Here is a 19,087-nt window from a genome sequence, read left to right as displayed (position 1 = left end):
TTGGGTGACTGTTGAGTTTCCGGCACCATAAGTGCCTGGGTCACGCAAACCTGTGCTGAGAATCATCCAAACTTCTGAAAAACTGCATCACTCTAATGCCAGGAACAGGGTTTCCTTATGGTCTTCTGGGCAGGGCAGCTCTCACATCAGTTTGGCCTCAGCCAAACTCTGGCTCCATTCATCTCATAGAAAGAACCAAATTCTCCATGCATATTATGTCCCCTGCAATACTACTGTAAGTGTTTCCTCCACAGCTTTATATCTATCTGCTCAGTTTCTTTATCCATTGCTTGTTACATCTTTATGTTTCTCCTGGTTTTCATCTAAGGTAAGTTTCCTTCTACTGGAAAACTCCATTTAGTATTGTTTTTAGTAAAAGACTCTGAATTCTTAGTTTTTGTGTGTGGGTGCATCTGAAGATGTCTTCATTTCATCTTCATTTAAAGATATGTTTTCATGACATAACAGATTAAATAATGCTTTCTTCCCGTGTTTTAAAGATGTTGTATCATCACATTCCAGCTTTCCCCATTGGTACTTTGACCATCGATGAGGCTTTTGCATCTGCTAATATTGTACATCTTTTTTCTTAAGCTTTATACAAAGTAGATGATTTTCTTTGTGTTGGGCATAGTCTTGTGTCTGTGGGTTTTTCTCTGATTATCCTGCTTGAGATTCCTCTTTGCTTTGTAAATGTGCTGGTTGACATCCTTGGTTACCTTCGGGAAATTCTTACCGCTGACCCTAGAGACACTGTTTTGTTTCAATTCATTCTCTCCCCCTCAGAGTTCAATTATACTTATGCTAGACACTTTCATTGTTTCTCTTATCTCTACTTTCTCCATCTCTTCTTGCATCTGGGTGTTCTCAGTTGTTCTTGTTCACTTCTCTTAGAATTAGCTGCGTCATCAATTAAAATAACTGAGTTCATAGTGAAATACTTTCAGTTCTAGACTATGCTTATTTTGATTTATAAATTTTACTTTGCTTATGATACTTTTTCATAAATTATTTTGTCTTTATATTTTCTAAATCTTAAATATTTTAATCATTTTATTTTAAAAGCCTTGGTACTGCCACTTATGACTTATTTATATGTAATTTTCATGTTTTTCTATTATGCGATCATAGCATTTCTCAGATCTAGTAATTTAATATTAACATCTGGAATTTAATTTTTCCTGTGTAAAATTTCCAGATGATGCTCTTTTTCTTACAAGTAGGAATTACCTTTAACTCTGAAACAGATTATTTTGAATTATGGCTTGTCCTATATACCAATTTCCTCCAAATTGAAATATTGCAACCTAGAGGAAGAAGTAAATATCTGCAAATCTAAGAAAGATCCTGAAACTTACAAAATTCACAAGGCTTCCCTCCAAGGTCATATAGACAGTAAAGAGGAGATGAGGCTCTCTTGAGTTGCCTGAAAGTCTTACAGAGAGCTCTAGCACAGGAGCTTTGTGAGTTATTGCCAATGCTGTAGATTGTCAGTGACACCACTGCCTTTGAGACAGTCACCATCATTCATAACTTTTCCCCCATAGTTCTGCAAGTAGCTTCCTTAAACTCATTAGTTTACTAACCTAGATCTGTCATTGGTTCCCTATCTAGGGTGAGCAAAAAGTCTCTTCCTATCTCTCCAGGGAAAGTCACACAACAGTTTAGTCAGTCTTCGAAAGGCTTAATCTACCACTTCACTCCTCATTCATTTTCAACAAGAATCAAAAGTATTATCCTAGGTATCACTAGCTGATGAGCTAGACCAAGGGTTCTCAACCTGTGGGTCTTGACCCATTTGAGACATCACATGTCAGATATCAACATTATGATTCATAACAGTAGCAAAATTATAGTTATGAAGTAGTAATAAAATTACTTTAAGGTTGGGGGTCACAATAACATAAGGAACTGTATTAAAGGGTCGCAGCATTAGGAAGGCCGAGAACCACTGCTCTAGACTCACCTCAAGCCTTTTCTTAGAAAGCCATTTATATCTCTGCCATACTTTATAGAAATTTTCTTTTTTAGGACTGTGGTCTCTCACCCCAAGATCCATCCCATTACAGAAGAATTTTAATTGGTAGCCCTGAGTTAGAAAATGTCAGTATGGAACAGAAGTTCCTTAGCTTCCTTCTTCTAGTTCTCTCCTCAGGAGGCCCACCTACTTTACTCATTGCCTTGGATGCACACTCAGGCAAATAAATTCTGCATTTTATTTAACTTCCTAAGTTTGGTGCTGGGAATCAAACCCAAGGCCTTGTGCATGCTAGGTAAATAATCATCATTGGGCTGTGTTGCCAGTCCTGTGTTTTCTTTTATTCGGCTTTTTAGATCACTCTTGGTGACACTTCTGATCATCTGACAGCCATTCTATCCCATGATGATTCAGATGCCAATGCAGTTTGGGCTGTTTTGGTAGCACAGTTAAAGACTGTTTTAGAATTGGTGAGTTCTACTCAAGAGAAAAGTCCCTCCTTTTAAACATGCAGAGATTTAGTTTCCTGACTTTGTAAAAGTTCTACTATGAATTCCATTATGAATTGTAAATTATGGATGGTGTCACGCATTGTAAATTTGGAAGTGCATTATCGAATGCCTGCATAAGCAAATATACTCCTTAATGTTCTCCAGTCGCCCTCTGTGTCCTGGCTACAGCGGCCTTGTGTATGCCCAAACTCTTTTTCCACCTGGCAATTCCATCTCAACCCAGCTTTTGGCCAGTTTATGATTCCATTGCTACTGTGCTTCACTCATGGGTAAACAGAATATTGTGGTAGACTCCCAGATGGTCTCACTCAAGCTACAGCTCCTCCATTCTGCCATGGGGCTCTCAGCTAAACTGACCCTTGCCCTAAGCTATTCCTGTTGTGTCTTAGTGTGCCTGCTGGGGGCGCACTCTCACTTACATCATGCCCAGCCCCCAGTCTTTGATGAACTATGTAAGGCTATGAGAAAACAGAAGCTAAAGCCGCTGTCTAGTGTGTGGTTTAAAAAAAAAGAAAGAAAAAGAAAACTTTCTTCCTCTTTACCTCTTTCTTTGAGGCACGTATTCTTTTACTGTTCTCTTAAAGACTGTTCTCTTAAAGACGACTCCATCCAATATAATGAGCACCTACCTCCAAATTGGCTACCAGCCCTTGAAAGCCAAGCAATTATCAGAGCAGGGCCTAGGGAAGATGATGAATTGATAAAGGCTTTTGAGAGCACGGGTATTAAGGGAGATCAGATAGACGTTAGAGCCCATTTTCTTCAGGGTGGAAATAAAAAAGAGCCCGTGTGTGTGTGTGTGTGTGTGTGTGTGTGTGTGTGTGTGTGTGTGAAGTCTTCCTATACACAGAATATAGAGTAACTATAACTGTAGGGATGCATGCTGTGACTTTTAAATTAAATGACCTAAAAGTTTTCTCTCTTTTTTTTTTCCTCAGAAAGGTGATTCATTAGCCCATGTGGAGGAGTACCTTACAACCATGGCTGTGTGTGTCCAGTGCCATATCGGCAGAGTCCAAGAGGGACAGAGTCACCTATGTGGGGGAAATGTCATTGTTATATATTCACAACAGACCATTTCCTGATCTACGAGAAATGACGGCATGTTGGACCAAACAACTTTTATCAACTATCACATTCAAGAATTGTACATTCCAGATTGAAGCAGAAACATTGAAATCTGTGACAATTTTTATCTGGAGTTTGATGGTAGCAGTGGGGAAAACCACCTTGCGGGCCTCATTACTTTACACAGTGGTTTCTCTAGATAAGAGATAATAGCATCAGCAGCTCCGCCACAGTGAATGCATCTGTTTGAATCTAGACTTACTAAACACTTACTCCTCTACTCCATTTGCCTGTTAGACGTGGGGACCCATGAAGAATGGGGGATGAGATCTAGGCCACAGATACTTTGAACAGGGAACAAAAACAAACAAACAAACAAACAAAAAACCAGCAGGCACCCAGGATAGAATGCTTGGAATATAGTAGTTAATGTTAGTTAAAAACATCACCTCACAGAAGCTATTTGCCAACATGGGAGCTGATCCCTGCTGATCTACAGGAAGGTAAGGGATGTCATTTCTACTTCTCTGGAGATAGGTCAGTAAAATAAAAGCAGCCGTGGAAACTGTCCAACAACATGAACAACAGCCATTGGAGTCCTTCTATCTCACCCATGTCTTTCCATCAGGCTTCCTCTTGCCCAGAACTCTACCCCACTGAAATGTTCTGGTGCATCCTTAGGGTCATTTCTTTGGAAGCCCTTGCTTGTAATGGTACATGTTCTCAGATGCTTCTCAGAATGATTTACATATGTCTGATAGTCAGTCCTTCCTTATTTCATTAATTCTTAACTTAACTCTACATTTTGGTTGTTTGTGTCCTTGTTTTTAACTTAAATTACTTTCAACATTGGCTTAATGTTCTAACAGTGGGCATGAGTTGTTCACTGAATGGGTAAAATAATGCTGAAGAATTTGGTGATCTTATTGAACCTTTCTTTAATGAACTCATGATTTACTCTAGACCAGTAACTGATGTTAGGATCACAGAAGCAATCTGTGGCCCCTGAGAAAGCTGTTCCAAGGAATAGTCTCCTCTCTGTCTGGGCAGTGACTTTGTGTCCTGACAAGGGACCCCTTCTCTGTCTCTGATTGACCCTGAAGGACCAGCATGAAGCCTTGTGTCAAACTCCAATCCCCTGCTCTCTCTTGCTTTCCTACTTGAAAACTCTTCTTTGATCTCTTTTAGTGGACAAAATGAAGTCAGAGTGCCCACCCTGTTCTGTCATTTATGTCCTGCGCAATCCAGTTTCAATTTAGTTTCAATCATATCAATTCCCATGGCCTACTTTGTGATGATATATTGAGTACCCTAATAAACTTTGCCTGAAGATCAGAGAACAGAACAAGCCACCAGATTAAACATAGATGTCAGGCAGTGGTGGCACACACCTTTAACCCTAGCACTCGGGAGGCAGAGATACATCTAGATCTCTGTTGAGTTCAAAGCCCATGACTACATGGTTACTACATGAGATTGACTCAGTCTAGGAGAGAATCAGAGCCAGACAGTGGTGGTACATGCTTTTAATCCCAGTACCTGGGAAGCACACATGCCTTTAATGGCTGGGCAGAGAAAGGTATATAAGGCACAAGGAGACAGGAACTAAAGGCTTTTTCAGGCTGAGGAGTCCTAGAGGTAAGATGTGGCTTGTTCCTTTGTCTCTCTGGTCTTTCAGCACTCACCCCAAATCAGTTCTCTGATTCCCAGGTAAGCTTTACTGGGGTACATAATATATCTCCACAATCAGGCTCTGGGTTTTTTATTAGTAAGACCTTTTAACATTCATATTGTATCACTTCTTTATCTACTCCCAGGCTTACCAATCCAAGAATATTCTCTTTCATTCCTCCAGGTTGTTTCTTCTACCTATGCACTCCAAGTGCACAGCTTGTCAACCAGACCAAAGTCCAAATTGCATCATAAATTATTCCAGTTCTCCCCTTACACACTTTCTCCAGCCTCCTGTTAGGAATGGAGGACGTATATACTTATTAGCGTGATATACTAGACCAGAACCCACTGGCTTTTGTAAGCCTAAGCCAGCCCCCCAACTCCCCAATCCAACCAGAGCATGGGAATTCTCCTGGGCTGCTTCCATGACTTCCTGAACTTCCGTCTATGTAGGTTTGCCTGAAGCTCAGCTGCTGGCAACTTCCCTGTATCTCGCCAGTTCCCTCCCCCATGCTTTGCCACAGCTTCTCTTGGACTGTGTGGTCATTGCCCATTTCACCAGACCACCTCAAAATAAGAAGTGAGATCTGGAAGTGGTTTCTATGACTGTCTTTTCAAGAATACATGATAGTGAGTAACCCACAGAATAGGAGCTCTAGAAAAGTTGTAGAATCTAACAAAGTAATGCTATTTGATCCCCCATTCTCATGGGTGTATAGCCTTTTTTCCAGGACATCTTTCCACGTACAGACGGATTAGGAACTATTGATCTACATTGATACTTCTCACCTTACTTGTTAAAGAATGTCATTTCAAGTGTTTACTGTGTATTAGGCAATACGGATTCTGTAATAAAGCACATCTCTACATACAAATTTTCTTCTTTGTGGTAGGAGAGGAAAGGAAAGATAGAATGCCTATGTATATGAAATGCCTATATGTATATGAAAATATGTTATAGTAATTTAAAAAGAAGATTTGTAAGTTGAAAATAAATGGTGAATGTATCAAGTGGAAGAGGAGGGCGTAGAAAGATTGTAAGAGCTAGAAGATCAAAGAGTTTTTGTCTCCTAGTAACTTCAGAAGCTACACCCATAAAGTCTCATCAACATGACTGCCCAAAAATGAGCTGAATAAGGATGACACCAGTGAACATGCCAGTGGACAGGGAAAGGCCTCAACCTTACACAAAGAATAGGCAACTGAGAAAAGATGGAAATGAGAGAGATGTATGCACTGAGCAGGTTATATTTATGAGTATATGTGAATATACATATATATACATATATGCATGAAATAACAATTAGTTGGGGGCATGAATCAAAGGAGAGCAGGGGGAGGTAGATGAGGACTTGAACAAAAAAGGGAGGGGCAAAATTATGTAATTATAATCCATATATTATATTAAAGGAATAAAAAAAATGCTTAACACAGATCTGTAATGGGTGCTGGATTTTGAAGGAAATTTTGAAGTTCCGGTTGTGCAGAGGTGGAAATAAAACCCTCCAGGTAATGAGGAGGCTCTGAGCAAAGTCTTGGATGCACCTGTGGGGGATTACCAGTCGCTTGATAAGCCTGGGACATCAGAAACTTGAAGAGAGCACAGGTGTCAGTTAAGGAGTCTTACCAAATGCTCAGTGTGAGGCTCTGTGATTATTTTCCTGGTTTAGCCTGAAATTATGACAGATGCAGAGAATTTTAGAATAACAAATGACTGTTTTCACCTTTAAAGCTTTTTTTTTTTTTTGTAACAGAATGAAAATTAGACAAAAGCCAGGCTACAAGTTCATATCACTGAATGAATATTCTGTTGGTCAAGTTTAAATAATGTAAGGTTTGGAGAGGTCAGCACCACCTGGGAGAATTTGCCCCAGTACTGAACAAAAGCAGAGAGTGGTTGGAGAGGAGGGTGTGTGCTTTGAGTACTTCCATTGCAAATAGCGACAATGCTGTGCCAAATACACACATATGCACTAATGTAAAAGTGAATGCGTACTCTTAGGGCAAAGGAAAGGACAGTCAGGAAGCAGGAGGGAATGAAAGGGATAAGTGGGAAGTACATTAGCAAGTACATACTATACAGGTAAGAACATGTTATAATGAAATCCATCATTTTACAATTATGCTAATAATTATAAATATGCTAACAATAAAAACTAAATCCCTCCAATTCATCTTCAAATTAATCCAAAAACTGTAGCATACGCATATTTATAAAATGTGGAAAACTGATCTAGTAATATACAATAGAAGAATCTGGGCAAAGCAAATATTGGAGTTCTTTATCTCATTTTCATATGATTTCTGTAAATGGTCAGTAAAGAATTACTTATAATTTTTTAACTAGGCAAGATCACTGTGGGGTAGGCACATTTCTCACCATTTACACTGTTATGACTGGCAAGCCACATCACCTTTCACCTGGGTTTTGCCAACAAACTCACGAGTTCTTTCTTCTCCGCTGCCTCTCCTGTAGTGTGTCTCAGCTCAGCAACCAGGGTAATATGCAAGGGGGAAGTCAGATCACTTCTCCAGTTCTTCAGCAGCCTCTCCCCTTACTCAGAATCACACCACAACTAAGACGTGTTCCACATAGCCGGGGGGGAGTCCTTCCAACTAGCTATGCCTTTAATCTCACCTACGCTTTCCTCCCTCATTAATATATGCCAACTGAACATGACTGCTGACATGCCCCTGCCTCAGGGCCCTTGTACATAAATAAAGACCTTTCTTCGGGACTGATCTCCCAATAGCTGCTGAGCCTGCTTGATTCTTTCATGCTCAGGTCCTTATGCAGAGATTTCTTTCCTACTTTCCTGTTTGAAATGGTGATGTCATCCACACTCTCTCCTTTTCACTATTAGTCTCCAGGGCATGTGTTAGTGCTATACATGCTTATTTGCCTGGTCATCCTACAGCTTTCTGTTTGTGTGGAGGTTGGTAATTTGCTTGTTTGCCTATTTGCCCTATTGCTCACTGCCCAGAAGACAAAAAGATCAGCTTTGTTCCCATTTTTAACCTCTAGAATTTACATGGGGGCTTTGTGAGTATTTATCTTCTTGATAAATAAATGCTTAATGAATAAAACTGGGCATCCTATACATTCTAGGGATGCACAAAACCACCACGGAATCAATAAAAGATGCTGCATATGTGGCTTACAAACCATGAGTAGGAAAAATAATCAAGGCAGAAAGGACAAAAGCAAACAGAAAACCAGCAAACAAACATCATTTAAAAAAAAGTAGCTAAGTATGGTGACATGCCCATAATCCCAGCACTTGGGAAACAGACCCTGTAGCTGTTTGGAATCATCCTGGCTACATCATGAGATTCTATTTCAAAACACAACCAAAAAATTAACAAGCTGAATATCCTAATCGGTATAAGTGCTATGTAATTTTTTTCTGTTTTTTTTTTTAAGAGAAATTATTCCTAGAACTGTGTAATATAGAAAAAAACCTGAACTTTAAAAGAGTAAATTGTATACTTGGTGAATCTTCTCATAAAGCCACTACAAAAAAGAAAAAAAATAGGGGTCCAGAACGCCAGGAGAACACAGCCCACACAATCAACAGTCAACTAGACAGGGCTCATAGGGGTTCCTAGAGACTGAAGTGGCAATCACAGAGCCCGCGTAAGTCTGATTAGGTCCTCTGCATATATGTTATGGTTGTTAGCTTAGTGTTCTTGTGGGACTCCCAGCAGTGGTAATGGGGTTGTCTCTGACCCTGTTGCCTGCTCTTGGGACCCTTTTCCTCCTACTGGATTGTCTCTCATAGTCCTTATAGGAGGGTTTGTCTTACTGTAACATGCCATGCTGTGTTCTGTAGATACCACTTAGAGGCCTGCTCTTTTCTGAAGGGAAATAAGGAGAAGTAGATCTGGAGGAGGGGAACTGAGAGGAGTGGAAGGAAAGGAAGCTGCGGTCGGGATATATTGTGTGAGAGAAGAATTTAAAAAAAAAAAAAAAAAAAGGGGGGAGATTGTGCCTAACTTGAGCCATGCTTAACATAGAAAGGCCTAGGGTCCACCTCCGCGTGGAGTCCCCAAAGCAGACTCACACAGAGATGCAGTGGAGCTGGTTGGTGACTGCTGGTGAGGCAGACCAGGGATGACTCATAGCTGCTCCCACTGAAGCTCTCAGTGGCTGTGATGTCAATATCAGAGAGCCCTGATTACTTATCCCAGTCCTTTTGGGTCTCATCTCTTACTTTCTTTGCTCCTGGTTCCTCACTGGTTCTCCTCTCCTGTTGTGTCTTTGCAACTCCAAGGATTCAGCCAGCCCCGCGCAGCTGTTTTCTGTGTAGTGCTTCTCATTCCATCTTCTCTTCTCCCCTGTCTTTCTCTACTCAGCCTTGCCCTACTGCAGCTCTGGGGCATGAGGAACACAGGTACTATAGACCAGGGGACAAAGAGCACAGAACCACGGTGTTTTGCGAAACTGGAGATGCTTGTGTTGAAAGAAACTATTAAACTGCGGAAGGCTCTGAGACCCACAAAGGACCCGCAGAAGAGAGCTGGCCACTCATGGGCTAATCTCAGATCTCTGTTCCAGAGGCAGAATCCCCACGGTGGTGGGAGTGGCCGGCCTTAAGCCCACTCAACCTCGAGTTACAAGCATGGGTGGTTCCGGAGCCACAGAAGGCACAGAAAGGGCTTCTGAGAAAGAGTCCTGCCCTTTTGTCCAGCCCAAGAATCACATCCAGATTCCAATATTTGTTGGAAAGAAATGAGACTGGTCACTTTAATCTCTCTTGAAAAATCAGCAGCCATCTATCGAAAATGTACCAAGGAAACGCTGGAATGACAGATAGCACATAAAGAAAACCTTAACCTACCTAAAAAACAAACAAAAACCCTAACGCTATTTAAAAATACCAGGAGCAGATGAACCACAGCAACAAGAGATCAAGCTAGAAAAATCCATTTGAGGAAATCACACACAGGAGTAGCATCTATAAAAACCCCATTTCCCACACACTGTTTTTATATTTTCATTCTCTGGTGGTCATTTTACTCTGCATCCTGAAGATAATCACCTGGCTCTTCAAAAATCAATGGCTATAAAAAAGAAATCTCCTCTTGAACAGCTTCCAGTGAAATGAGACCTGGAGCCTCCATAACCAAAAAAGAATCCAGTGCAAAAACACAAACAAACACGTACAACAACAACAACAGAAAGATGTGAAAAGGGAATGGACTTGGTGGAGGCTGGAAGGGCTGGACTGGATGGAAGAGGGATGTAAATGATGGTAGAGAGACAAAGGTAACCAGGATTGATGACATACATGTATGAAATTATCAAACAATGAATTAATTTAAAAATTTCCATTGCAGCTACAGAAAGCAATTCTGGTTCGAACTATTACCTCTGTCTCTTGAGGGGTTAAATGTGCTACTTTTTTTTTAACCAGTGTGAAGACACCTTCTGGCTACCTAGAAGGGAAGTGAAAGTGAGGCAAAGCTCCAGAGTTTGAAAGCCACGGGCTTTGTGTTTGCACAGGGCGGGAGCCACACTGGCGTCGCCTGCTTCTCCACAATAAGGAACAAGAGCCCACTTCTTCCCATTCCCTGGGAGAGCTCTGCACAGAGATTCAGGTCTCACGATTGAGATGCTTTGTGAATTCTGATCCTCACAGGTGCTCCCTTTCGCTTCAAAGAAATCTCCTATTGTGATTCCCTCTCAAAAAATCAGCCTGTGAAGTGGTGTGCCCAGAATCCCTGAGTGGACAGAGCTGCCTCGCCTTCTTGGCACCCTTACTGCTGAGTCTTTGAACCCTACAAACAGAGGAACAAAATGTCAGACAAACATGCCTATGTAAACAGTTAAGGGAGATGAGGCCAGACCCACATGACTTGACCCAGTCATCCTCCCTTCTCTATGCTTTTATTTTCCAAAGTTTCAATCTACAGTCTATTAAAGTTAAAAAAAATGATAAATGGAAAATTCAAAAAGGAAAAAAAAACCATGACTTTAATTGCCTGCCATTCTGTGTGGCGCAATCTCTTGTTACCTTCTCCTTCCCTCCTCAGACATGATTCATCCCTTTATTCAGTGTCCATGCCACGACACTACTCTCCCCGTACTCACTGAGAGGTCGCTAGTAATCAGATCCACTGTTGCAGTGTCTTGCTGTTTTTGTTCTCATAGCCTTTATTTTAACTTAGTAACAGCCACAAAGCACTAGCTGACAACCACAATAAGCCAAAGAGAAGATGTAATGTGTTCCCTTGATTAAAAAGATTACAATTATTGACCTAAAGATAGAAAAGATATTGTAGAAAGTTGCTAAAAAAGAAAAAAAAATCACTGGTGAGAAAACATTTTGCATCTAAAACTGTGAATAAGGAAAAAGTATGCTAATTTTGCTCCCATATTCCAAATGCAGAAGTTGTAGCCCCAGAGCATGATAAATGCCAGGCTTAGAAGAAGAGCTGTGAAGCCAGAGCATCTGGCACTGCCTGCAGATTCAGCCATGCAGTGGGGTCTTCAAGGATGAGATGGGCTGGTGCAGTCAGCAATGCTGGTAACTTGAAGCACCAAGACATCATAAAGCAAGAACCAGAAATCAGTAAAGAAGCCTGCTTCCCTGTGCTCATTGCATGTGCCTTGTTCTAAACCCGGTTTCCCTACAGCATCACAGTAGACTTTCTTCCATTCTCCACCACTGCATAATGTGTGTTACTATCTACCTGCTTGTCTGCTCGGATGTCAATTTTACTTCACTGTCAGAACTTCATTTCCTTTTCTTTTCTCAATGTTTCTGCCTTTTTATCTTATTGTGAGAAAAGCAACTAAAAGAAACAGGATAACTTCACTCAGCCGAAGTCTTAAATGTTTCAGCACATTTCTCAGTATCTTTTATGCGCCTCTGTCAGTTATGACCTACTGTACTTCAGTTTTTAAGCCATGATTTTCAACAGCAATGTATCAAAGGTGCTGAGCCTTGAAGTATCCACTTTCAAATGATGGGACAGCATCTCACAGGGTAGCTGCCTGCAGAGTTGTTGAGCCAAGTGCTCAAGGGTGTCACATTTCTAACAGTCATCATAAATAATGATGACAAATGTTTTGTGAATTAAGTTTTGTTCATATTTGACATCATTTCTAGGTGATGTATAGGAAGGGAGTTAGCTATATGATGGGGAAATATTTATGAATATGGATTTATAGTACCAAACTGATTCACTTTGAAACATGCCAAATATTACTTAAGGTCAACAGTTTATTCTTACTTTTCTAATGTAAGCCTTTCCTGGTGAGTCAACTTTAAGTTACTTTACATCCAGATATCTTCAGTAAGCTAACAATCTTTACTTGCTGCTCTTATGGGCATATTTCTGAAATACACAAAATGAAGCTGTGAGAGAAATGTTATCACCCTATGAGCCATACACAAACCTGCAGTACTCTGTGAGCTAATCCTCCTGTAGGAGAGAGCTCCCCAGGGGTTCTGCAAGGCCCTTTCTCTCCCCCTTCCTACCCAAGCAGAGCCCTGGAAAAGTCACTGGTTTCCATCTTGATAACAAATATAATCTGCCAAGTAGTTCAGCTGCCACCCCAGCCTCAAAGCCAGAGAGTGTCAACAGTAGCAAGAGACAGCAGAAATGTAGCACCTCTTGGAATATGTGAACACGTCGGTTTTCCTGGATGGCTCAAACAGATTAAGATGGAATTTTAGCTTTGCTTTACAGTACTCATTCTATGTTGTGCCAATAAAGCTTGTGTTTTAAAATAAAACAAGACATCTGGAGACTATTTATTAAGGGAACAATGGCATTTCGTTTGGAGAATGAATTAACATCTATGGTTGGAAAGTGCCATAATTCCAAAGTGAACTTGATCTGCCAGGTAAGCCAGAAGACCAGGGCCTTCCTCAAATCAGTGACCCACAAAATATGTCATGTCTGTGAACCACACCCACATTCTACCTTTAGTCCCAGGTGCTTCTGGGTCCTTCTTTCTCACTAATAGTGAGCATGTTTGCTATGATTGCTGATATGTAGGGTTCCAGGCTGTGAGTCCCTCCCCAATCCTGGCACTAGATGAATATTTTATATACATTACTTATAATACTCCCAAAGATTCTAGGTCACTCATATACTAGAATTTGTCACCCAAATGTTGGAAGAAGAGATACAAGGTCATGGAAACTAGCAGGTCTCCCTCATTCCCTTAGCTAACTAGCAACACTGCTTTCGGTCTCAGCACCATATCACGGGGACAGCATCACAGGCGTCCACTGCACCACCATGCTCTCCTGAACTGAAAACTCTAGAGAACCAGTCCCTGGCTTCCCACAGCACTGCTTACATCTCTGTGACAAGTTATTAGGATACTTGAGGGCAATTCATTTGCATACTAGCAGAAGACCTAGAGAAATCATTTAAATGGGCTCACTCAATGTTCTCTAAGATCAATAAATGCTGGGAAAAAATTCATCAGGTTGCAATGCCAGGGAAACACATGCATTCAAAACTTAATTACCAAAATCAATTTGTCCCTGAAAGATTCCTGAGCTCTTCTAAAATTTCTTTTAATTCTTTTGAACCCCATGTCTTCCTTATACCTTTGAAATGGAAAATCATGCTGAGAATTTCTTAGGGAGGGGCCTGTTCACATTTTCTTCTCCAGATGACTGTGCCCAAGACAGCATATTCCTAGCCATCAAGGAGCCCCTGGGTTGGCATCTGTAAGTGCTTTCTGTCTGGTGTCCGGCAATCCTCAGAAGCATGGACTGTCTTCTGAAAGTGTCAGACTTGAGTCACACCATACCTTCCTCTGACTACTTTCTACCTAGATCCAGGTTCACCTCCTACCTCCTTCTGCCACCCAAGCCTCCCTGAAGCCCACCCAACTCCCTTCACTCCACACTCCCTTCTCATGCCACACAGCTCTAGCAGTAGTTAGACCTACCTCACTGAACAATGACCCCCGCAGGAGCAGCCTGCCCTAAGATACTTGTTCTAGCCTGGCTCTGCTGCTCTTTAGAGTTGTGACTTCTGTGCCTCTTGCTGCACCCTATCCTTCCCTCATCTTTGACTTAGACCTAAACCAGCTTCTACAAAATTTGAACTCTACCTTCCACTCTTATTCCCTAGCCTTTTCTTTCCAAAAGTTTATTTCTTGTCTCATTCCACATGTGACAGAAAAACTTCCCACAAATGTCTCTTGAAAAAGGGAAGTTGGGTGGTGTCTTAGTTTCTGTTTCTATTGCTGTGAAGAGACACCATGACCACAGCAACTCTTATAAAAGAAAACATTTAATTGGAGTGGCTTACAGTTTAGAGGTTTAGTCCATTATCGTCATGGCAGGAAGCATGGTGGTGTGCGCAGGCTGACATGGTGCTGGAGAAGGAGCTAAAGGTTCTATATCTTGAGCCACAGGCAACAGAAAGTTGTTTACCACACTGAGCATAGCTAGAGCAAAGGAGACCTCAAAGCCTACCCCCACAGTGACCTACTTCCTCCAACAGGGCCACACCTACTCCAACAAAGCCACACCTCCTAATAGTGGCACTCCAGTTGGGGACCATTCTCTTTTAAACCATCACAGGTGGCAAACTAACTCCATGTCCCATCTAATCTTCAGGTCCTTTATCAGGTTTGCTTCCAACTACCCTGTGGTGCACACTCTCAACACGGCTGAGATGACCTCTGAATTCTCTAAGATTTGACATTTAGTCCCTTCTTTGAACACTGACTCATGATTCACAGATGCTGTAGTAAAGGATGATTGTTGATAGTTTGAAGAAGGAAACCTAGCTTCTGGGAAATTTTTGGCCATCTCTACAAGAAGCTGAAACCTATTTTGCTATTGTGAAACAGGGTGAGATGTCTGTTAGAGAAGTGAGAATGGTTAGAAGAAAAGTACTGACTATCAGTGCACTGTGAAGAAAGACAAGACACAGCCATCCAAAGCTCAACTGAGATTTTCCTTGGAAAATTTATGTACAGAAAATGCATAGCTAAGTGAAAGACTTGTATGACCAAAAAAAATGTCAATGACTTGAAGAAAGAAATTGAAGAAGATATCAGAAGATGGAAAGATCTCCCATGCTCACAGGTTAGTAGGATTAATGTAGTAAAACTGGCCATCGTACCAAAACCAATCTAAAGATCCAATGCTGTGGAATGTCTTTTTGTATGCTGTGAATATGTGTTGCTCCCATTGGCTAATAAATGAAGCTGCATTGGCCTATGGCAGGGTAGGATGGAGCCGAGTGAGAGAATCCAAGAGAAATAGTGAGAGAAGAAAGGAGAGTTGGGGGGGAGGGGAGACACTAAACCTCCATCCAAGGAGCAACATGTAATGGGATACAGGTAAAGCCATGGAATACATGGTGATACATAGATTAATAGTTATGGATTGAGTTAAGTTATAAGAGCTAGCTAGCAAGAAGCCTGAGCCATAGACCATATAATTTGCAACTAATATTAAGCCTCTGAGTGATTATTTTATAATTGGCTGCAGGACCTCTGGGCTGGGTGGGACCAGAGAAACTTATGGCTATAATTCATTGCAATCCGAATCAGAATTCCAACACAATTCTTTTCAGATATTGAAAGGACAATTTTCAACTTCATATAGAAAAGCAAACAACCTATGACAGCTAACACAATCCTGAACAATAATAGAACATCCAAAGGTATCACCATTCCTGATTTCAAGCTGTACTACAGAGCTATAGTAATAAAAATCACATGGTATTGGCATAAAAACAAACATGTTGATCAATGGAATTGAACTGAAAACCCTGACATAAATCCACAGACCTATGGATACCTATTTTTTTTAATAAAAAAGCCAGAATTGCACAATGGAAAAAAGAAAGCACCTTCAACAAATGGTGCTGGTCCAACTGGCTCTCAGTATGTAGAAGAATGCAAATCGATCCATATCTATCACCCTGCAGAAAACTCAAGTGCAAGTGGATCAAAGACCTCAATATAAAACCAAACACACTGAATATGGCAGAAGAGAAAAAAATAGCCTAAATGCATTGGTACAGGGGACAACTTCCTGAACAGAACACCAATAGCACAGGCCCTAAGACCAACAATTAATAAACGGAATCAATAAATCTCATGAAACTGAAAAGCTTCTCTTGGTATCCTTTTCCTCCTACTGGGTTACCTTACTCAGCCTTGGAGAGGAGTGGTGAGCAGGGGGTGCTGGGAAGCGTGGAGAGAGAGGAGACTGTGGTCAGGATATATTGTATGAGAAAAATAAATAAAAATTAAACAAGGAAGAAGGAAAATGCATTGCTGGATTAGCAGCTAACAAGATGTCTAATCCTGAGATTTTACATGTTGACAGAGACCTAGGTTTTACACTTCTGTTTTGTTCCAGTTCTTAGTCCACACTGGTTGCCTCCTTAAACTCAATACAACTATTCTGTGATTGCACCAGTTGCCAAGCAACCAATAACCCCTGTCCTACTTCTGATTCTGGGACACCTGAACTACCTAGATCTCTGCGGACATTTCAGAAAAACAAACTAACTATATTTTGTATCACAGTCTTTTCAGATTACAGAAGAAAATCAAGATCTGTCACTGAAACATGTACATAACAAGAAATCTATTCTTTATACCTCTGAGCAGCCCCTCCCAACAAACTGGCAGAGAGTTGGTCCCTGAATTTGTTTTAAATAGGCTGCTTAGTAACCAGTTCTACCATCAGCCAATGAAACTTTTAAATACATTTTTCGTTAAACTGTCTTATCTTGAGTTGCTGTTCACCTTCTTCCTATCACTGACCATGTTTAACTGTAAATGTTTTTGTTTCACATATTGATGGACCATTTTCCTTACTAGATCAGAATCTCCATGATTGCAGCCATCATGACCCTTTACCTCACATGAAGCTGGGTACCCAGAAAATATTACGTAGTATATTTTTTGTTCTCCTTCACTTCTTCTATGCTTCTAAATGATGGAAACTTTCCATATAACTTATTTACTTCAGCCCAGAGATGGAGAAATGCTTTGCCAGATGTTGAGACCAGAGTATCCATTTCCTACTCTATGTGTTATAAATTCTCTTTCCGAACAATATGAAACTTGTATTTAATTTAAAATGTACCTGTTTACCTAAGAGATGTGTAAAGATTACTGCGCTGGTTAGTATTGTCAACCTGACAAGATCTAGAGTCACCTAGGAGACAAGTCCTCTGGATGTGTCTGAGGAGACTGTCTAGATGAAACAATTGAGATGGGAAGACCCACCTTGACTTTGGATGGCACCGTGCCATGGTTTGGGGTTCCACATGAAATTAGAAAAGCATCTCCTTTTTGTCTTCTCCCCTTCTTACCTCTGTCAGGTAGTTTGTCTCACTCAGTCCCAGTTAAAGTAATTAATTGCATTGTAATAAGAACTTGAGGTAAAATGCAGCCAAATTCCTCAAGCAGTTCAGTGAAGTAGACAGATGACATGGGGGAGTGGGGATAGAAGAAGACTGTGTCATTAAAGCATAGGTGGGAAAATAAGCCGAATGGGGAGAGAGCAATACAACAGAGACTGTACTTAAATAGAACTGAGGGGCAGACAGAGGAGTGAGAAAAAGAAGGTGGAGGGAAGAAGTGTCAGGCCGTGGAACAGAATTACCCACAAAGGACAAGTGCCAGCCCTGAAATTGTTGCTAATGGCCAGGTGTTCTTCTCTGTTATCTTCTGAAAGGCATCGGGCAGCAAATTCACAATCTCTGTAGACTTTGACAAGCTAGCTCTAGTTTTTCAGAGTTGTCCGCAATGGCCCGAACTGCCAGTAAGAAGTATATTCAGTTCTCTTTTTAGTTCAGTTTTGGGCTATGTACTTTGGAATAAAAGAAAAGAGATTTCTCTTCAGTGCATTTGACATCAGCTTCTCCTTCTCTCAATGCCTCATCTATATCTTCTAGTCTTCAACCCTTCTATTACATGTATCAGAAATTAGGTGCATTTGAACCTTAATTCAAATACTCATAAAGAACAAGGCTATCTGACATCAGATGTGTCCTTGGTTTGGAGATAGCCCCTTTTTTTATAATAACTGTGTTGGAAAATTGAAACTCCCTGGCTAGGAAGCTTCTTCTGTATCTTATGGGGAACCTTATATAGAGCTGATCCCTACTCAGTGCTTACAGTACCCTTGGGGCCCCACAGCAGGATATAAATCAGTTGTTTTCAACCTGCGGGTCATGACCCCCAGAGACCATTGGAAAACACAGATTAAACATTACAATTTGTATCATTACAATTACAATTCATTACAGTTCTGAAGCAGCATCAAATATAATTTTATGATTGAGGACACCACAACATGAAGAACTGTATTAAAGGGTCGCAGCATTAGGAAGATTGAGAACCATTAGTGCAAATGAAAATCCTCTGCTCCGGAAGTGGAGACAAAGCATTTGAATTGAAAACTTAGTTGAACATGCAGCCAGGCTCTGTCTTCTATTAGAACAAAACAGAAATATGTGTATACATCAAAACTTTCCTTTAAATAGAAATTTCTAAGAAGAAACAACATAAACTAAAGATACTTTGCAATCCACTGGCTCCGTGAGCAAACAGGGATGATGCACCAAAGAATAAAGAAGTTACCACTTTCAGTCAATAATAAATGATACTCTTGTCCACACATTTTTTAGCATCTCTCTAGGGAGAAATGAACCTGAATGAAATGGAGAAATGGGGATGATTTTTGCCTTCAGAGGCCTATATCTTCTACCAAAGCCCTGAGAGTTACTTAGTCATCTAATCTCTCTATTCCTCTTGTTGCCTAACAAGGTTTATTCTTTTCTGTGTCCCATATGTCTAAACAATTTATCACCCAGAGCTGAAAACATTCCTAACTAGCTCTCC

General features: G+C 40.8%; 1 pseudogene; it reads left to right on the top strand.

Moving 5' to 3' along the window:
• Window positions 1-13,009: 13,009 nt before the first annotated feature.
• LOC131911030 (26S proteasome non-ATPase regulatory subunit 14-like) overlaps window positions 13,010-19,087 on the top strand; it is a 29,876-nt pseudogene continuing 23,798 nt past the window's right edge.

This window comes from Peromyscus eremicus, chromosome 5 (assembly GCF_949786415.1).
Source record: "Peromyscus eremicus chromosome 5, PerEre_H2_v1, whole genome shotgun sequence".
Classification (NCBI taxonomy): Eukaryota; Metazoa; Chordata; class Mammalia; order Rodentia; family Cricetidae; genus Peromyscus; species Peromyscus eremicus.
The sequence above is the reverse complement of the archived record's forward strand: the minus strand, read 5'-3'. Positions and strand labels throughout refer to the sequence as shown.